The sequence below is a fragment of the Mauremys reevesii genome, linkage group 3, assembly GCF_016161935.1.
Source record: "Mauremys reevesii isolate NIE-2019 linkage group 3, ASM1616193v1, whole genome shotgun sequence".
NCBI lineage: Eukaryota > Metazoa > Chordata > Testudines > Geoemydidae > Mauremys > Mauremys reevesii.
Window position 1 is genome coordinate 164,568,087 of NC_052625.1, and position 17,186 is coordinate 164,585,272.

A 17,186-nucleotide genomic window follows, 5' to 3' on the forward strand; every position below is an offset into this window, starting at 1 on the left:
CCTTCATAGCTGTGTGAAGTCTCCTGGTGCTGTATGTGCTGGTTAATCCAAGCTGTCTGCAGTCAATTAGAGAGTAGAGCCTCTCTTGCTGTGAGAAATGTTCATGCTACTTGCATTTTCCATAACCAGGGGGTCTTATTGGAGCCTTGGCTGCACCTGGATGCTAAAGTAACAGCTGTGGCCATTTGTGTTCTTCTATCTGCACATAATGGGAAGAAAGTGTGCACTTTTTAAAAATGTGGACCATGCTATAATTATCTCTGCCCTTGGCAGCTTGACCCTAGACATCTGTAACATACTGTACATGGAACTACACCCATGCAGAAGCTGAAGGTAGAGTAGAATGCTACTCCTAAAGGTCTGGTCTACACTACAAAGTTAGGTCGATGCAAAGTATCTTACGTCGACTTAGTTGTGCATATGTCTACACTTAAATTGGTCTCCCACAGCTGTAGTTTACCATTATGCCAACACAGTAACACCACCTTCCCAAGCAGTCTAGAACCACAGTCAGACTTAGGTCGATGCAGTGCGTGTGTAGATTCTGCATTACTTATGTCAACCCTAACTGTCCTCCAGTAGCTGTCCCACAATGCCCCACACTGACCACTCCAGTCACCATTGTGAACTCCCCTGCTCCGGGATCCCAGAGAGTAAAAGCCTCCCCCTTAAAGCCCTGTGAATTTTTGAAATTCCTTTTCCTGATTGCCCAGTTTGGCGAGCATACCTAGTAGCTCTTCTGTGACTGGGGGTCTTAGTGGGGAGCCAGCTGTGGTCACTCAATTAGAGTGAACTGCAAGGAATGGGGCAATCAATCCCCATAAAGCTGGTGGATATTCCAATACTTAGATTCACCAAAACAGCATAAAACAGCTTCTTTATTACGTTACTGGTCACTCAGAAGTCCAAACAACACAGTTCCCTTAAAGTGATCCAGCCTCACGCCTCCATCCAGGTACTCACGTCAAATATGATGGAAATTTCTGAAAACCTCAATTCATCATATAAAAGAAAAGGTTCTACCAATCCCAAAGGATCGGACACATTACCTTCCAGGTTATTGAATATTCCAGATTGTACCTAAATAAACGCTACAGCCAATTCTTAACTAAACTAAAATTTATTAAAAAACAAAAGAGAGAGCGTATCAGAGGGGTAGCCGTGTTAGTCTGGATCTGTAAAAGCAGCAGAGAGTCCTGTGGCACTTTATAGACTAACAGACGTATTGGAGCATGAGCTTTCGTGCGTGAATACCCACTTCGTCGGATGCATGGGATGCATGAGGAGTATGGAAGACAGGTGACTGGGGAATCCAGCTTCACTGTGATCCAGGACCTGTTTTTGACTCCACTGCAGTCCACCCAGTCCCAATAGTTAAGCACAAGTGAGTCCAATCCACGGGAAGGAACCTCAGGTAAGTATGCCGATAAACGTTCAGTTTCAGGGATGGCACCCCCAAAGTAGCAGGACACATCTTTTCACTCTTCATTAATTTACTCATGCTAGAAGCGAGTGAGACAACCAAGAGAGGTAGAGTTGCTACCTGTTTTCATTCCCCTCTAGAGTTAGGCAGTGCTGGAGGGGTTGGGGTGCGGGACACATGAGGAGCAGTTTGTTTATGTACACAGGGGAATCCCTTGAATCCTCCTAAGTAACGTCAATTAAACTTTCATGGAGGTGCACTAATCCTCTGCTGAAGGTTTTTAGTGAGGGTTACCTTATTTCTTCCTCTGTGATAGGACACTTTCCCACGCCACTTCAGCAGGCACCATTGCAGTGCACAGGCTAGCAGCATATGAGCCCAGGCAGCTTCAGGATGCCAGCAGTGGCTGTGCTCTCTCTGCCTTTGTTACCCTCAGGAGTGAGATAGCAGCTAAAATCACCACTGCCTGTGGAAAACAGTGCCAGTATTCAGTGCCATTCCCTCCTCATTTCTCCAATCCCTGCAGGCCATACTCACCATGACTGGTGCAGTGACTGGCGTCGTGCACAAGCAATCTCAAGCAGAAGTGAGAATTTTGTGCTTAAAACTTTAGAGGAGCAAAAGTTTGAACTACCTTGAAAGAGGATGGATCTAGACTGTCCTCATTGGTAGCAGATGACAGAACAAGGAATAATGGTCTCAAGTTGCAGTGGGGGAGGTTTAACAGGGCTTCTCCAGCAGCGTACACAGATGCTGCAGACTCTGGTGAACCTACAGGTTCAACAATCCCAGGCTCGCCTTGCTCTGCAGCCCATTGAGAACTCAAAATCAGAACCTCCCTCTACCTAGCTCACCATTCCATGTGGCATCAAGGTCACTGAAATACCCCTAACACCATCCCGGGAGACATTAAAGATAATCACAGCTTCACACACACTGACTTGTGAAAGCCACGGTTGGTGTGTGTGTCACTGAAATGGACATGAATGTTCTTTCCCCTTTATAAGTTCTGTTCTCTTAATTTATTAAGTTTTAAATGTATTTGTTTTAAGATTGCCAGGGGTTCTTTTTTGCACTGCTTTTTGTTACAGAATAAAATTCTATTACATGGAACATAATTCATCTTTATTAGTTCACAACATACACTGCCGAGCGCTCAGCAGTTACAAAAGCAACCAATTACCTGTTACAGCACAGTGACACACAACTCATAGGTTCATTCACAAACACAATAGGTATACTAGCCCCAACCCCAACCCCGGCCCCCCCAGTGCAAGGCACCGGACACCTGCCGCTAACCTTCTGCTGTGCGCCGCTGCCTGTCCACGGCCTGCTCCCGGCGCTCGATGCGCTCCACGTGGGGCTTGCCAGCCAGGCGGCCTTAAAGGCACACGGGCCCTTTCGCCTCCCCCTGCCCGCTGCATTAGCAAGGGGCGGGGAGCGCTTGGCCGCCGAGCCCTGAGCCGCCACCGCAGGAGGTGGCTGCGGCGATTTTGGGGGCTGTGCTGAGCGTGGGGCATGATGTCCGAGGAGCCGGCCCCCTTGCTCCTCCAGCCGCACCAGCTGCCCCGCCTGCCCATGGCTCCTCTGGCCGTGCTGCTGCCAGCGCTGGCTCGGCAGGTGCCGCTTTTTGAAAATGTGCTGAGGGGAAGCGGCTGCTTCCCCTGCACCTTGCTAGCTATGCTAATGACTCATTCGGTTCTTCTTGCGGCTCTGCAAATACTCCAGGCTCACGTGCCCTGTGCTTGCAATGTTCATGACAATAGTGCAGGGCTTTGCAGGCTCCATTCGTCTATCAGAGATGGTGGACAGGAAGGAGGGCCACACGGGACTGTGGGATTTTGAAAAAAGGCAGAAAAATTATGAACTATAGGTAACATCATGGGATGGAGACAGTGGCAGACAGGGAAGTTGACCCTACGCTCCCTGTCACCGCTGTGTGGCTCATTTTGGTTCGATCATGCATTGCCAAAACTTCCCAAAAGACAGTGTGCTGGATGGTGGTGTCTTGCACAGCAGGATGCCTGCCCATGGTACACTGCACTTTGCATCGATTCCAACACTCCTGGTGAGTATGTGCATTGCTGATACAAAGAGCCAAGGGTGCACACACATAAGCAATGTACTAACCGCGGTGGCTATATGATGACATAACTTGAGTTGACATAAGTTTGTAGTATAGACCTGTCTTAAGTGGTGCATCACATAGAACTACAATATCACTACATGATGGCATGACTCTGCATGCTGCCTGCCTTTAAGCTTCTGGGTTCACAGATCCTTTGGAAGAAATGTGCATTAGGAAAGGGTATAAAGGAAGGGAGGACATGGCATAATAGGTCATACTGGGTGTGATGGGTTCCCCCATGGAGTGCCACCTGGAACTGGGGTACCACTGAGCCCAGCGACCCACCAACCTGGGCTCCCTTTTACACCATACTGCGGTGACAAGCTGCCAAACTCTCTCCAGGCTCCAACCTGCACTTTCACCAGAACACAAACAGGTAGGAACACACCCAGTTGTAGTTACATGCAGACACTCTGACCAGTTACTGCATGAGAAGGCTCGAGCTAGGGTATTTCCCATCTATTCAAGCACGCACGCCCCAAAATTATACTGTCTTGCACTGTATAGAGATCTGTATAGTGTAAGCTCATGAAATTCACCCTCTCCCTCAATGTGGAGAGGAATATACAACAGCTTTCTGCCGCAGGTTATGACTCCCACACACGCTGGTTTTAGACAAAGCAAAAACAAATTTATTAACTATAAAAGATGGATTTTAAGTGGTTATCAGGGATAGCAAACCGATCAAAGCAGATTACCTAGAAAATAAATAAAACATGCAAACTAAGCTTAATATTCTACTTAGATTGGAATGAGTAGTGAATTCTCATCCTAAGTGATGATACAAGCAGGCTGAAGATTTTTAAGGGGCAAGCCCACTTACTTACAGCTTGGAATCCCCAGGTGTCCCATTCACAGGCTAAAAACCCCTTTAGCCTAGGTCCAGCACTTCCCCCAGTTCAGTCTTTGTTCCTCAGGTGTTGCGAGGAGTCTCCTTGGATGAGGATCAGTGAAGAACCACTCCCCTGCCTTATATAGCTTTTGCATATGGCGGGAACCCTTTGTTTCCAAGCTTGGTTCCCATGCCTGTCAGTGGAAAAATACTGACATCCCAAGATGGAGTCCAGTACCAGGTGACCTGGTCACATGTCCCTGTAGTGTCACAGCAGCCATTACTGGAAGGCTGTCTGCAGCATCCTCAGGAAGCCTTCCCAGGTGGAAGATAAGCTTCTCCTAAGGCCTATTCTTCTCTCTAATGGCTCATTAACTTGAATGGGCCCTTCCCAGCCAGCCCTCTAGACTGAGAGCCTTTTGCCTAGCGGGCATTGCCCAGGAATAGCAACATGTAAAATAGATACATAGTCAATATTCATAACTTCAGATACTAAAATGATACATACATACAAATAGGGTAATCATATTCAGCAAATCATAACCTTTCCAATGACACCTCATGTGACTTATCTTGCATAAAATACATCATAATTATGTCATAATCATATCATAATATCCCTGTGAAGAATATGGGGTGCAGTGTCACATTGTGTTCTAGCCAAAGGAGACCAAAGGGAAAGAAATAAAGGTAAGAGTGGGAGGAGATGAAGGAGAGGCCTTGGAAGGAAGAAAGGGGTAAGATAGGAGGGAAGAGATGAATGCAGAGAGATAGTTAGGATTTTAAATTAGTACCCAGAGTTGCTTTATAAAAGATAGATTAGGAAAGTGACTGAAATAACTTAACTTGTGAGAGACCACAAAGAATAAGAGCTGAACACTAGCTGAGAGGTTCAAGTGACCTAAGAATAGTCAAAATGTTGATCTATTAAAGAGACACTAAGAAGAGTACAGATTAACTGGGGAAAACCTTATTTTTAGGAAATCATGGTTCATGGTTCACTGTCTCTCTTGAATCTGAGGGATGCAATACACATCATGGGCCAAACTCTGCCCTTCAGTACTTGCACCGAAACTGCAGTGACTTCAATAGGCAGTGTGTGCATACACCTGAGTGTAGGATTTGGCTCCATGTTTACAATTCCAGATAGCAGTTGGAAATGTTTCCCACTACAGCAGGGATAGGTAAACTACAGCCCGGGGGCTGCATCTGGGGAGCTTGCTCCGCACCACTCCTGGAAGCAGCGGCATATCTCCCCTCCAGCTCCTACATGTAGGGGCAGACAGGGGGCTCCGCATGCTGCCTCTGCCCCATGTGTGGCCCCTGCAGCTCCCATTGGCCGGGAACCACGGCCAATGGGAGCTGCAGAGGTGGCGCCTGTGGATGGGGCAATGCACAGAGCCACCTGGCTGCGCCTCTGCGTAGGTGCTGGAGGGGGGACATGCTGCTGCTTCCGGAGCCTGCACCCTTGGCCCCCTCCCGGGCCTCAACTCCCTGCCCCAGCCCTGATCCCTCTCCCACCCTCCAAACCCCTTGATCCCAGCCCAGAGCACCCTCCTGCACCCTCAACTCCTCATTTCTGGCCTCACCTCAGAGCCTGCTCCCCCAGACAGAGCCCTCACCCCTTCCCACACCCCAACCCCAATTTCATGAGCATTCATGGCCTGCCATTCAGTTTCCATACCCAGATGTGGCTCTCAGGCCAAAAAGTTTGCCCACCCCTGGACTACAGTATAATGTGTAAATTACAAAATTAAGGGGCATAAAGATATCTGAGTCATCAGATAAAAAGCAGGTCACAGGGCAGGAAATACAGTGTGTGCAGATGAAGCAGAGTTTTTTTAACTTAGAATTTTTATCTGCATCTACCCTTGGCTTCAGGCACTTTGCAGTAATTAAAACAATCAAGACAAATCAAATTTAAATCCTTGAAACAGTTATTAGAATCCCCATACTTACCACAAAAATACTAGCCCTGAATAACAAACATCACCTCATAATAGGCTACTCTACATCCCTTAGCTTCCCATTACCCAAATACCTGGGAGAAATGTGCGTTGAAACATGCCTGGAAGGATGACAAAATCTGATTGTAATAGATTAAGACCAAAGCCAAGGATTCCTCACAGAAGACATTGTGCTGGCAACATCTTCCCTTTTAGATCAGGGCCATGATATCTAGAGTGCCTCTACTGATTGCATCTGCAAGCGAGAAAGGTTGTCACTAAGGTAACCAAAGCATTTAGGTCTTTATTTGTTAAAATGAACACCTGATAACTTATCCCTTGCTAATGCAAATTGTAGAGCATCAGTGTAATATGCTCTCTACATATGGCACTCTTTGCTAAATAGATAGCTGCATTTTGGACTAGCTTCAGTTTTAAAATGAGCTCAAGAAGAATTAACCCCATGTAGTGCAGAGTACACTAATCAAGTAGCAAATGTATAGATAACAGCAACAATAGCCATAGTAGCCATGGCTGCTTCATAATTATCCAGTGTAAAATACACATCCAGCCTTTGTTACAAATGGCAGAGACACTCCCCTCAATTAGGGTGCCAAAAAATGGCCTCTGTTCTGGTTGCCAGAGAGGGCTGTGAGGAACTTCAGAGGAACCGAACATAGCTAGGTAAATGGGAACACGATGGCAAATGTTCGGTGTTGACAAATGCAAAAGTAATGCTCATGGGAAGGAAAAATTTAGTTACTCATGCACCTTACAGGGTTCTAAATCAACTGAGAAAAGGGTCCTGTGAATCACTGTAGACAGCTCAGTGAAGACGTCTGCTCATTGTGCAGCTCTGGCTAATAAAAAAGCAAACAAGATGTGAGGATGAATAAAGAATGGGATGGTGAATATTACGGTATAATGTCATTATATCAGACAATGAGGTGGCCTACACTAAAGTACAGGTGACCCCTTCATAAAAAGGATCTTGCAGAGGCAGGCACAGTGGGGAGCATGTTGCATCATGCTGCACCTCTCAGTAACTGTGTAACTGCTCCTGCTCTGTATACTCCACTGATCTCCTTCTCTGTCCTGGCCTTTCCCCTGTTAGGTATTCTGCATGCATCTGCCCCCAGGCATAAAGAGTGCCTCAGGGCAACCCTGCAGCTTTGCACCTCCCCACGTGCCTCCTCTGGAGCAAGGGCACAATTGGACCCTACAATTCTATGAAAATCTGCACTCAGGTTTTTTAAGGTGATGGCACAGCTAGTTAATAACTGCCAAGCCAGTGAACACTGGTGTCAGGACCTCTACACATGAAAGCAGTGGGATTTGGCAGGGGTAATTGTTTCTCTTTTACACAACAGTGCAAAGTACAGTTCAATGTGACAGAAGCTGCTGGCAGTTCATAACAGGTTGTTAGGGGCCAGGGTCAGATTTCCTTTGGTCTTATCTTCATGCCTGGCATACAGTGGGAATACACTGGCAATAGTGGGAATTTGGGTAAAGGTTAAATGGGATGTAAATGTGAATAAGTGAGATGACCATGTGCATTGAACATTGTTATTCCCAGGGCAAAACGGAAGTATTCATAGGAGTTAGATGCTGAAGCGTATCATCATTTGGCAGCAATAAGGAGAAATGAGACTTTTTAAAAAAACCCTAAACGCTAGAACGATGATGCTATTAGGGATTTAGTAATGCAGTGCAGGGTTTGGTTTCATACCTTTACCCGACATGCTAAGCTTAGCCTGTTTCATTACACTGAAGGGAAAAAAGCATTCCTTAGGCATGGCTTCTACTTGCTTTAGGTGGTCCTCCCAATTCCAGCTATAGATAATGACATCATCAAGGTAGGCTGAGGCATAACCACCTTGGGATTGAAGAACCCTGTCTATCAGCTGTTGAAAAGTTACCAGGGCCCTGAGCAGACCAAATGGAACTGATGTAGCCCATAAGGGGATGCCTTCATCTCCCAGTTGCTCCCCTATGAAGCTGGAGAACCTTGTACACACTAGTTTCTGATGTTAGGTCAACCATTGGCTCTGGGTAGGGGAAGCAGTATAAGAAAGGGTCTGGTTGGCTGTCTGTCTCTCCTATCCTGACAAGCCCTATTAGGCCATGATCCCCTGTTCTTGGGGAAACAGAGGTCAAGTCCCCAGGATCATCCAAAGTCTCAAAACTCTCTTCAGGAAGGCCCCAAAATGTTTCCCAGTCTCGGCCCACCATTACTGGGTAGGCAAGTGATGTGGCCAGGTCAACCACTAGGGTCTGGGTGTGTTCTCCTATGGTGAGCTATATCTGTGTGTTGGGGTATGGCTTCACATCCCTGTGCACACACTGCAAATAAATGGTTTTCCCAAGAAGCCCTGGGGATGTCAACAAATAGTCCTTCACCAGGGTTTTGCCACATACCGAGTCTATAGCCCCACCACCTCTGTTTCATTTACCCTAACAGGGACAGTAACTTGGCCAGTCCTGGTCAGCATGCCCTGTCTTCTGCAGTCCACACCTGTGCATAAGTGCAGTCCATGAGGTGAAAATCCCTATACCCATACCCTGGGTGCCTCTTGAGACCTGTTCCTAAGCCTTGGGCTGATCTTTCCACTTGGGCTAACTGTGTGACTGTCTCGAAAGGTTTCCACTTGAGGACCTGCAGGTTGCTCAGAGACTCCTGGGCACTCTCCATTCTGGGACACTTTTGAGCCACTTACACTACTGTTTTGGCTTCTGGTTTGAGCCACTGTCAGCCAGGGTCCTGCCGTTTCTGTGCCACACACCAGGGCTGGGGTCCCAGGGAATTCTTCCATTCCCAGAAATGTTGAGGGAAGGTTTCTTTGGGGGGTGATGGTACAAAATGGCAGCCTTGCTTTGCGAGTAATCCCCTGCTGCAATAGGATTCAGACTACCATAGGGCCACCCTTATCAAAAATGGGGATAGCAGGACTGTCCACTGTTCCGGTGGTTACTGCACTGCTACCCCCACTCCCACCCCCCATTCAAATATCTCAAGAAAGGCTTCTGAGTCATTTTTGAACCCCATCTTTGTAAGTCAGATCAGTCCAGCTGAAGCTGTATTTAGGGGACCAACAAAGAAGACCTAATTGTTGTGGGAGGTCTCAAGAAGGCCACCACTTGATATACAAGCTGCTGTTGCAGCATCTGTTGCTGGACAGACAATTTGTTGTTTGTCCGTCACACTGACGACATTAATATATATTAATTTGTTTTCAGTAAACAGCTGTCACAGAACTATATTTAGGAGAAACGTTATGTCCCTAAACAGGCTTCTTTTTGTGTATGTGCATTTACTTACAGGCGTTTCTTGGGTGCTCATCGTTGTAATTTCTGAGAATGTTTTAAAGTCTTCTCCTGCTGTCCTCACTGATATTCTACTGTAAAGTCTGTGAGCAAAAGGTGTTTCGGGGCAGTTGATAAACAGCTTTTCTCCACCAACTCCTCAAACCAGATGTGGCCAGATTCAGTGGGCTGTTCACTTCCAGCAGAGGCTGCTGCCACAGGAAGAGAACATTTACATTGTAAACCTGCAACAGGAAGCATCACACTGGAACCCACCAGGAGACATCTAATCAAGGTGGAGTCAACCCACTGGAAGACAAGACACTGAACCTCATGGGATCAAAGTCAGACTTTTGAAATATAAAGACACACTCAAAGACCGTTACCTGCAGAGACAAGGGAAACCACCGCTTTGGATTGTATGGGGATCTTGGCTAAGAATTAGCCAGCTATTGCTGAGCAATGTGAGGAAAATATCTTGAACAAAGACTGTTCTTGTTAAGGTAGGTCTTAGCCATTAGAAAGCACATCTCTACCTCTTTTTGTAACCATTTTTATCTTTATTCCTGCTGCTTGGTATCACTTAACCTATGTCCTTTTGTTAATAAACAGCTGTTAATAATCACCGCAGTGCCATGTTTGAAGGAAGAGGTGTGTTTACCCCAGTTAAGTTCATTAGCTGCTATGTACTAACTCTTTAAAAGAGCAGCACACTTAAATATCTTCTGTGAATGTACCCTGATAGAAACATCTCTGTGGAGCTTGGGAGCTGGAGTTGACTGACTGTTACCAGCTAGGCAAGGTTTGGGCTGGGAGAGGCTTTAGGAGTTTTCTGGTGAGGAAAACAGACTGGTGTGGCATAGGGTTGCCAATTTTGGCTGGCCATATTCTTGGAGGTTTCATCACATGACAAGCAATAATTAAAGATTACTCTTTAATTCCTGGAGACTCCAGGACAATCTTGGAGGGTTGGCAACCCTAGGAGGCAGGGAGCTGCTGACACAGTCTAATCTCCAGCAAAGCTCACTCTTGCTGAGGCAGAGAGGTAACACAGTAGCTCACAGCTCTGGGTGTTCCCAGCATGTACACACTGTCATTTCAGCCTTTTTCTTCTTTGGTTGGTTGTTATGTGATTGACAATCTAAACACAAGGGAGCTTATGAGCATTAACAGTCCCCACTGCAAACTATTTTAAAATCTAAACCACAGTAAGACCGTTAAATGGCTAAAGGAGGCAGAACTGCAAAACACAAAAGGCTGTTACATAATGAATTAAAAAAACACACAAAGGAAAACAACAGAACAAATCCCAGCTCTCAGGAAATCTCTATTTCAGACTGTACAGGAAATTCCCTACCATTTTAGTTACAACAGCATCTTGCTTTGGAGCTGACCCATATCCAAACACATCAGAACTTTGGGGGCAAGGAGAGGTTCAAAACTGAGTTCCAAATGAGACCTCTCTAACAATCACCAAAGTATACAAAACTTGATCCCTCTTCTTATCTCATGCTGTCATTTTCTGATATTATTCTCAAAGGCAGGGAAATTAGTAGTTGCCCCAATTGCTAAATGATCAATTAATCACCTAAATCAGGCGCCTGGAATTTGATAGCACACGCTGTATGTCTCATCCTAGTAGCAATGGAGATAAGGAGAAAAGAAATACAAACAGTTTCTTCAGTGCAATATCCAAGACTCATGTGTTCTCTCCTGACCTGGAAAATTACTAAACTGAGACTGAGAGTTGGAGTTGAGAGCCAGAGTACAAATTAGCACAGGAAATCTATCAGAGTTGCCCCTTTCTTCTGCATTTTACATCAGCACTCTTTTCATACTGTTTCATTTAAACTCCTTTCCGAAATCTTGCACAAAATAAATTTGCAATATATGTCACAGTACAACTAACCTCTCTGTGTGTGTATGATAGAACAAACATAACATTTACTACACAGAAAGATATGCATTCTGTACAAGGCTGCACTAGTATTGTCATAAAGCAGCTAGATGGTTTTCAAGAGTCCAGTCTGGGATTCTAAAGAAGCCATCTCATGCAGGAACTTTCTTCACTACAAGTTTTTATTAACACACAAACAAGGACAAACAAAGGGCCAGATCATGAAGTCAATGCAGTTGAACTCATCCATCACATTGAAAGAGGTGGGTGAATCCATGCATGATTGGGCCTGAAGAGTCCAGTAAACAAAGGGCCCATTGACATGAATTGGAGTTTTGCATGAATAGGGATGGCAGAATCAGGCCACAAGTCAATAAAACCAAAACCCCACGATATCTCAGGCACCAGGCTGCTTCTTAGTGTCTCTGAAGAGTTGTGAAACTTATGCCAATATGAATTCTCTCTATAATCGAGCGCCAGAAACTTTGCAAGTGTGAAACAAAATGTCACCATAACAATCCAACTTCTGTTAGAGTTTAATTTAATTCCTGTCATATTCAGACCCCTTCCTTTGCATGTTATAGGGACTCTTTTGAAAGTTAACGCATTTATCCCAAATTCAGCCTAAATAAAAAAATCAAACCTAAAATAACATACTTACTAACACCAGATATTGAAATAACTAAAATGAATGATAGAACAATACAGCCAAAACTAAGCCAATTTAACACAGTTTCCTTGTAGTTCTTCCACTGAGGATTTGGAGTGTGCATGGACTTCAGGGATCTCTCAGAGTCAAGGGGCTTCTGACCTGCCACACAACCTCCTGGAAAGCACAGTTCCTGCAGAAGCCACACTTCCAGGGCCTTCCCGGACTACAGACACCCCCCGGGAGGGGGCTTACTGCCAACTCTAACAGTGACTTGGGATGGCTTACCCCATTGGCCTGGAGAAGAGAATCTGCCAGACTCAACTTGCAGAACTGGAACGGCACAGCATTCCTGCAAAATACCTTCTGTGGGATGGTCCAGGGGGGAGATTATGTTACCTCAACACTCCCAGCCTGTAACCCCTCCAGTGAAGGCCCTCTCCTGCTCACAGAATCAGAGGGGAGCATGAGGCTTGGTCATAAACATTTATTTCCCAACAATGTACTCTCATTATGAATCATGTTTGATTCTACTCTTTTCACATGGCATTGACATTAGTGACTCCTATGTTCATTACGTTATGAAACAAGTAGTAAAAGCACAAATCTGAGGCAGAAAAAACAGAAGAGGACAGAATTCTGAGTTGGGATTGAGTCACAAGGCTTACAGTGTTGAATCTAAAGATGACATTTACATCCAAAATCATTGCATCTCAATTGCCTTGATGCCCCACCACTGTTATCGTGTTACAATGCCAGCAATATAAAGGGCTAGGACTAGGGACGCAGTGAGGCTACAAAGGCAGGAACCACAATAACGATGGGGGATTTCAACTATCCTCAAATTGACTGGGTATATGTTGCTTCAGGAAGGGATGCAGAGGTAAAATTTCTAGACACCATAAATTACTGCTTTTTGGAGCAGCTAGTCCTGGAACCCACAAGAGGAGAGGTAATTCTGGATTTAGTCCTTTGTGGAGTACAGGATCTGGTCCAAGAGATGAAAATAGCAGAACTGCTCAGAAATAGCGACCACATTGTAATTAAATTTAACATTCTTGTAGGGAGAAAAATGCCAGAGAAACCCCTCACAGTAGCATTTAACTTTAAGAATGGGAACTACACAAAAATGAGGAAGCTAGTTAAATGGAAATAAAAAGAAACCATTGCAAGGTTGAAATGCCTGCAAACTGCATGAAAACTATTTAAAAATAATAATAGAGACTCAAACTAAATTTATTACCCCCTCCCCAAAACTAGAGTTCCAAAAATGCCACTAAAGCCAAACAACAGAGGGGTGGTTAGTGGCAGAAAGGCATCCTTGAAAAATTGGAAATCAAATCCTACAAGTAAAATAGAAAGGAGCATAAATTCTGGCAAGTCAAGTGTAAAAGTATAATTAGACAGGCCAAAAAAGACTTTGAAGAGCAACTAGCAAAAGACACAAAAACTAACAGCATTTTTTTAAAGTGCATCAGAAGCAGGAAGCCTGCCAAACAGTTCGTGGGGACACAGGATGATCGAAGTGCTAAAGGAGCAATCAAGGAATATAAGTCCATTGTGGAGAAGCTAAATTAATTCTTTGCATCGGTCTTCACTGCAGATGATATGGGGGAGATCCACATACTCGAGCCATCTGTTTTAGGTGACAAATCGCAGGAACTGTCCCAGACTGAGGTGTCAGTAGAAGAGGTTTTGGAACAAGTTGATAAATTAAACAGTAATAAGTCACCAGACCAGATGGTATTCACTAAAGAGTTCTGAATGAACTCAAATATGAAATTGCAGAACTACTAATTATGATACATAACCTTTCACTTGTATCAACCTCTGTACCAGATGACTGGAGGGCAGCTATTGTAATGACTATTTTTTAAAAAAGGCTTTAGAGGTAGTCCTGGCAATCAGAGACCAGTAAACCTAACTTTAGCACCAGGCAAATTGGCTGAAACTATAGTAAAGAACAGAATTACCTGCCACATAGCTAGACATGGTGTGTTAGGGAAGAGTCAATTACGGCTTTTATAAAGGAAAATCATGCCTTGCCAATCTATTAGGATTCTCTGACGGTGTTAAGCTTCTGGTCAAGGGTGATCCAGTGAATATAAAGTACTTAGACTTCAGAAAGCCTTTGACTAGGTCCCTCAACAAAGGCTCTTAGGAAATTAAGCAGTCACAGGATAAGAGGGAAGGTCCTCTAACAGATTAGTAACTGCTTAAAAGATAGGAAACAAAGAGTAGAAATAAATGGCCAGTTTTCATAATGGAGAAAGGTAAAAAAGGTTCCATAAAGATCTGTACTGGAACCTGTTCTCTTCAACATATTCATAAATGATCTGTAAAAGGGGGTGAACAGTGAGTTGGCAAAATTTTCAGACAAACTTACTCAAGATAGTTAAGTCCAAAGCTAACTGCAAAAAGTTACAAAGGGATCTCACTAAACTTGGGTGACTGGGCAACAAAATGGCAGATGAAATTCAATGTTAATAAGTGCAAAGTGATGCACATAAGAAAAAGTGATCCCAACTATAGGTACAAAATGATTGGGTCTAAATTAGTTGTTACCATTCAAGAAAGAGATCTTGGAGTCATTGTGGATAGTTCTCTGAAAACATCTGCTTAATGTGCATCAGCAGTCAAAAAAGCTAACAGAATGTTAGGAACCATTAGGAAAAGAATAGATAATAAAATAGAAAATATCATAATGCCACTATATAAATTCATGGTACTTCCACACTTTGAGTACCACATACAGTTCTGGTTGCCCCATCTCAAAAAGAGATATATTTGAATAGGGAAAGGTGCAGAGAAAGGTAACAAAAATGATTAAGGGTATGGAACAGCTTCAGAAGAGAAGAGATTTAAAAGACTGGGTCTGTTCAGTTTAGAAAAGAGACTACTAAGTGGAGATATAAAAGAGGTCTATAAATTAATGAATGGTATAGAGAAAGTGAATAGTAAAGTGTTACTTACCCCCTCATATAACCCAAGATCTAGGGGTCACCTGATGAAATTAATGGCAACAGGTTTAAAAAACAAAACAAAAGGAAGTACTTTTTCTCACAACATATTGTCAGTCCTGGGAATTCATTACCAGGGGATGTTGTTAAGGCCAAAAGTCTAACTCGGTTTAAAAAGGAATTAGATAAGTTCATAGAGGATAAGTCCTGTGACACTGCACCCCATAGTCTTCACAGTGATATTATTATGATATGATTATGACATAATTATAACATATTTTATGCAAGATATGTCATGTGAGATGTCATTGAAAAGGTTATAATTTGCTGAATATAATTATCCTATTTGTATGCATGTATCATTTTTGTATCTGAAGTTATTAATATCAACTATATATCTGAATTTCAAATCTATTTACACCTGGGTAACGTCCACTAGACAAGATGCTTTCAGTTTAGATAGCTGGATGGGGAAGGGCCTATTCAGGGCAATGAGCCAGTAGGAAAAAACAATAGGCCTTAGAAGATGCTTATGCCCCAACTGGGGAGCCTTCTTGAGAATGCTACAGACAGCCTCCGAGTAATGGCTGGTATGACTCTGCAAGGACATATGACGAGATCACATGTCTCTGGACTCCATCTTGGGATGTCAGTCTTTTTCCTCAGACCGGACTGGGAACCAAGCTTTGGAACAAAGGGTTCCCACCATATGTACAAGCTATATAAGGCAGGGAGTGATATCATCTGGTGTTCTTCATTCCCCACCCAAGAAGACTCCTGGAAACACCTGATAAACAAAGACTGAACTCAGGTAAGTGCTGGACCCAGGCTAAAGGGATTTCAAGCTGTAAAGCAAGTGAAGCTTGCTCATTAAGAATCTGCTTGTATCATCTCTTAAGGTGAGAATCTGCTATTCATATCCAGTCTATTGAGTATATTAAGTTTAGTACGCGTTTTTGTTTATTTGCTAGGTAATCTGTTTGATCTGTTTGCTATCACTTAAAATCTCTCTTTTGTAGTTGTTAAACTTGTTTTTGCTTTATCTAAATCAGTGTGTCAGAATCATAACTCGGGGCAAAAGGCTGTTGCATATTCCTCTCCACATTGAGGGAGGAGGCGAATTTTATGTGCAGCACAAGATGGTATAATTTTTCATAGATTCATAGACTCTAGGACTGGAAGGGACCTCGAGAGGTCATCGAGTCCAGTCCCCTGCCCTCATGGCAGGACCAAAAACCCAAATTTTGGGTTTGTACACCCAGAGGGGGTGTGTGCCTGAGGAGCTGGGAGTAGCTTTCCCATGCTGGGGCTGGTCAGAGAGCTTGCTTGTAACTGCAGCTGGGTGTATCCCTACCTGTATGTATGCTGGTGAAAGTGTAGGCTGGAGGGCTCTGTAGCTTTTCACAGCAATACCGTGTGAGAGGGAACCCAGGCTGGTGGTTCAGGGAGCTCAGTGGTACCCAAGTTCCAGGTGGCACCTCAGGGGGAACCCATTGCAGGTCCATCAATGGCTATTAGCTCAGATGGTCAGAGATGCAGCCCCATTCTCCATCTATCCCTAAACCTCCAATTGCCAGAATCTGGGACTGGACGACAGAGATGGATCACTTGCAATTGCCCTCTTCTGTTTATTCCCTCTCAAGCATTTGGCACTGACCATGATAAGAAAGTACCCTGGACTATTATTCTGATCCTGTCTGACCATTCTTATGTAACAAGCTGTTTCATAGATTTTAAGGACAGAAGGGACTATTGTGATCATTTAGTCCAGGGGTTGGCAACCTCTGGCATGTGGCTCGCCAGGGTAAGCACCCTGGCGGGCCGGGCCTGTTTGTTTACCTGACGCATCCGCAGGTTCGGCTGATCATGGCTCCCACTGGCCGCGGTTCGCTGATCCAGGCCAATGGGGGCTGCGGGAAGCGGCGCGGGCTGAGGGATGTGCTGGCCGCAGCTTCCCGCTGCCCCCACTGGCCTGGAGTGGTGAACCGTGGCCAGTGGGAGCTGTGATTGGCCAAAGCTTCCGGACGCGGCAGGTAAACAAACTGACC

General features: G+C 44.6%; 1 long non-coding RNA gene across 1 annotated transcript; it reads left to right on the forward strand.

Moving 5' to 3' along the window:
• Positions 1–5,025: 5,025 nt before the first annotated feature.
• On the forward strand, positions 5,026–12,515 carry LOC120400087. The gene is made up of 3 exons (XR_005595528.1): positions 5,026–5,073; positions 9,651–10,135; positions 12,274–12,515. It is a non-coding gene; the product is annotated as an uncharacterized LOC120400087 (long non-coding RNA).
• Positions 12,516–17,186: the final 4,671 nt, after the last annotated feature.